This window comes from Pseudophryne corroboree, chromosome 9 (genome assembly GCF_028390025.1).
Source record: "Pseudophryne corroboree isolate aPseCor3 chromosome 9, aPseCor3.hap2, whole genome shotgun sequence".
Classification (NCBI taxonomy): Eukaryota; Metazoa; Chordata; class Amphibia; order Anura; family Myobatrachidae; genus Pseudophryne; species Pseudophryne corroboree.
The window spans coordinates 439631192-439636019 of NC_086452.1; positions in this window are offsets into that span (position 1 = coordinate 439631192).

Genomic DNA, 4828 nt, shown 5'->3' on the forward strand with positions numbered 1-4828 from the left:
TTTCTGGTGCACACGCGCCATCTTCCCGAACATCACTGGAAAGATGGCACCAGCCGAGAAGGAGGGATCCGCTTTCCAGATCAAGCGAGGAAAGCTTTTTTTGCATAGCAGTGTATAAAGGAGACATCAGTGTGCTTCACAGGGTTGTTGTAATGAGTAGGACTGTCCACTGAATGGTTGACCATCAATGGTTCTTATCAATGGCACCACCAATACTTTCCATCTATGGCAGAGGTTCTCAAACTCGGTCCTCGGGGGCACACACAGTGCATGTTTTGCAGGTAACCCAGCAGGTGCACAGGTGTATTAATTACTCACTGACACATTTTAAAAGGTCCACAGGTGGAGCTAATTATTTCACTTGCAATTCTGTGAGGAGACCTGCAAAACATGCACTGTGTGTGCCCCCGAGGACAGAGTTTGAGAACCTCTTTTCTATGGTAAGAATCGATCTATGGATAACCATCGATGGGCATCAATAGCAGCATTATGACACTGTGGGGAACCAATTGGAGAAGGAGGGTGGGATTTGAAATGAGCAATGGGAGGGTGGCGCTAACTGCAATGCAACTAAGAAAAAATGCTCTGCAGGAGCTGTAGTGGAGAATGAAGAAAAAAACTCTGCAGGAGCTGTAGTGGAGAAATATAGGATCTCCAGCATAGACCATTGGTAGAAAACCATTGATGTTTACTAACGATGGTCAGACCTGGGAATGAGATAATGGAGTGAAGAGGTCACATTTGCACTGCAGGGGCCTTTCTTGCTGTGCAGGGACCGGCCCGCTATGCAATAGTACCTTTAATTCTGTATAAACATGGTAGTTTGCCCTGTACATTTAACAGGCAATATATAAGAGGGAGACCACAAATATGAGGTTGGGGGAGGGGGGTGTGGGGGGGAATTGCTGCACAACAACTTGTGCCACGGTGCAGAAGACGGCTATGCCACAATGATGTGACTCAAGCCGCTGCAAGAGGCTTGGTCTTCTCTCCTGGAAGACTAAACGGGGGTACACATGAAGAGATCCGTGCTTAAATTCTAAGCAATCTGACTAGTTTGCTTAGAAATTAAGCACAGATCTTTCCGTGTGTATGCCCCACACCGACAGCGATGCGCGGTCGTCGCTATCGCTGGTATTAGATTGGCCTGCACGTAGGCACAATCTAGCAGGTCGCTCATTTCACCTCTGGGTGAAATGAGCGCCCCTCCCCCTTCGCTCAGCACACATTGACGTGTCCTGAGCGGGGGGAGAGTTGTGTGCTGAGCGGTATGTGCTAAGTCGCTCAGCACACATCTCCCCCGTGTGTATTCCAGTAGTGTAAGGCAAGTGTGGCAAGGAATATAAAGGATATATAATATCACAGATTGCTGCTACAAATATTTGGTGAGCTCCAGATACTTAAAAATAAACCACTCCCAGTGTTTCAACCGAACGCAGCAATTTCTTGCATCGCTACAATGCCTCTAACATTGCTGCAACATAAACCATCTAGAGACAGGCAAATCCCTGCAATAATTGGCATCTCTAAGGGAATGAAGGTGATAATTATGTCTGAGAAACAACTGGGAAAACAGCAACCTGAGATGGCCCAGAGATATTAATGATATGATAGTCCCTGGCACTATGATTTGTCATTTCCTGTGTGAGTACCACAAGGAGCCCTCCAAGATTATTAACCCCGCTTCTTCTAGGTGAAAGACTAATGCGTTTATACGTTATGCAGCTACTTCTAGTCTTCTGAGCATTTCCAGGGATTAAAAGTGCGCGTGTGGCACTGGGCATGTAAGCTTTGTGTGGAGATCACCAGAGGACGCGTAAACCAGAATAAACAGAATAGCGATTATTTGGAAGATAGTCAAAGGCAGCAACAGACAGCTCGCTCTCAGCCACTGCCTAAGCTGCCGGATTTCTTACCAGCAGAAAATTCCCATTGTTGCTTCACTGTAATAAAAGCTGATTCTGGACACAAGGGCATTTTATCAGCTGGGAGGCATAGGCAAATGTGTGTGTGTGTTTGCGGGGGGGGGGGGGGGGGGGTTCCAGTTGCCCGGAAACCCCTTCTCCCACAGCCCGGCCAGTGGCCACTACATGAAGTTTGTTTGGGGCAGACTATAGCTTGTTACATGCTAATTATCCATCCTATGGGCTGGCAACAATTGCTCTAAGATAAAACATTTGGAAACCCCCCACCAGAAACCCTGCGTTTGCCCCTGGAAGGGGCGGTGCCCACCCCCTTCCACGTGCAGCGGGACCTGACCATAAATGATCCTGGCGGTGCCTCCTTCCTGTGATATGTTCGTACAGAGACTGCATTCACGGAAGAGAGCAGAGACTCTGGCACGGTCCTCCAGTGCGGAGCCATATTTCTGAATATATCACTAGAAAGATGGTGCCATCAGACAAATGTAGGCGTGACAGAGGAGGAAGCTGTCTCAGGGGAACTGGGAGACGTGCCAAATAAAACAACAGAAAACACACCAGGAAGTGGTGGGTTCTGGACGTGGATATAGACATCTTACTGGGAGACAGAACAGATGAATCGCATGGGTGAACTTTACAGTCATACTTGTCCCAGATGTTGAACCCTCTATTGTCACAGGAAGAGTCGCAAGAATCAACCCTTGGTGAGAGCTGTGCTTGAAAAATGATGGTTGAAAGCTGATTGCTTGGTACTTTATCTCTCTCAGAGGCTTGATACATCTCCCCCAAAGTGAGTGACTCACTTACTTACTGGTAGACAGGCCAATCAGAGCACCTGTCCAGACCACTGTTATCTAGGGCACAGGTTCTCAAACTCAGTCTTCAGGACCTCAAACAGTTCACGGTTTCCAAATTACCTAATACCGCTATCACATCTCCAATGCTGGATCCCACCCGGGAATTGGAAATGGGTCCTTCCTGGGTGGGTTCCGGCATTGGAGACTATCTTCCGGCTTCCCGACCCGGCAAATTGCTGGGTCGGTTACCATAGCGGCGGGGGGCGGAGATGGTTGATTAGCTAATCTCCGCGCCGCCTCTCCCTATACTGTGAACGGGTCCCAGATCGCATCGATCCGGCAACTCATTCACACTGCGCCTGACCCGGTATTTAACCCGGGAATAACCCTTCTTATTACCCGGTAGAATTACCGGGTCAGGCAACCCGGAAATTCGGACATGGCCCTTGCACATTGCACACTGACCCGTGTCGACCCGGCAATATGGCGGGTCGATACCGGGTTATTTGTGCGGTGTGAAAGAGGTATAGCTGGGTACAAGTGTATTCAAAACTCACTGCCAGAGCTAATTATTTCACTTGTGATTCTGAGAGGAGACCTGGAAAATATGGACTGTTTGGGGGCCTAAGAATCCAATTTGAGAACCTGTGATTTAGGGTGACATTTACTATTCAGTGATAAGAGCGGAGAAGTGAGCCAGTAGAGAAGTTGCCCCATCAACCAATCAGCAGCTCTGTATAATTTTATAGTATGCAAATTATAGATGTTACTTCAGTGCTGATTGGTTGCCATGGGCAACTTCTCCACTGGCTCACTTCTCCGCTCTTATCACTGCATAGTAAATGTCCCCCTTAGTCTACGGAATGTGGGAGGGGAGCTTAGAATTTAAAAGGCTGGTGTCCCCTGCGGACGGGGCTGTCAATGCTTAGCAAGCCAACCGATCTAATAGAGTTGTGCCATGTTAGATAAGTTCCAGATAGAACTGGACTATAGTTTGAATATTATTTGCCATCCTGAGAAATAAACAGAAGGTTACATTCATAGCAGAAATGTGTTATTTGTGTCATCTTGGAGGAGCCAGTGTCACAATTTAGCATTTGACGGCAGATAAGAACCACTTGGCCCATCTAGTCTGCCCCCCTTCTTTTTTTTTTTTTTTACATAATTTTTTTCTCTAACCTTGTTTGATCCTTATTTCTTTGTAAGGATATCCTTATGTCTATCCCATGCATGTTTAAATTGCTCCACTGTCTTAGCCTATACCACCTCTGATGGGAGGCTATTCCACTTGTCCACTACCCTTTCTGTGAAGTAATTTTTCCTAAAATTTCCCCTGAACCTCCCCCCCCCTCCAGTCTCACTGCATGTCCTCGTGTCCTATTGCTTCTCTTCATTTGGAGAATGTTTCCCTCCTGGACTTTGTTAGAACCCTTGATATATTTAAAAATTTCTATCATGTCCCCCTTTCCCTTCTCTGCTCCAAACTATACATATTGAGATTTCTTAGTCTTTCTGGGTATGTTTTGTGATGTAGGCCAAGCACCATTTTAGTTGCCCTTCTTTGTACAGTTTCTAATGTAATAATATCCTTTTGAAGATATGGCCTCCAGAATTGAACACAATATTCTAGATGAGGCCGTACCAATGACCTATACAGTTTGTTAATGCTAATGACTTGTCTTTGATGTGCCCAATTGTATTTTAGGCTTAAGGGGGGTACTCACGGAGCGATAATCTAAGCAATCTGACTAGATTGCTTAGATTTTAAGCATGATCGCTCCGTGTGTACCCCCTACAGCGATAGTGATGCGCAGCCCCGCGCATCGCTATCGCTGGTGCTAGAATGGCCAATCTAGCAGGTCGCTCATAATGAGCGCCCCCCCCCGTCTCCCCCCGCGTGCTCTGCACACATCGTGCTGTGCTGAGCGGGGGGGGGGGAGATGTGTGCTGTGCGGTTCGCTCAGCACACATCTCATCCACATCGGCCCGTGAATACGGGCCTTTACTGGTCATTTCAAGACAATGGCTGGCTGAGCATCATAGGAGTTTTAGTCTAATAATGTGTAGAGAGTTGAAATGCTTTGTATCTGCCTGTGCATGGTATAACTA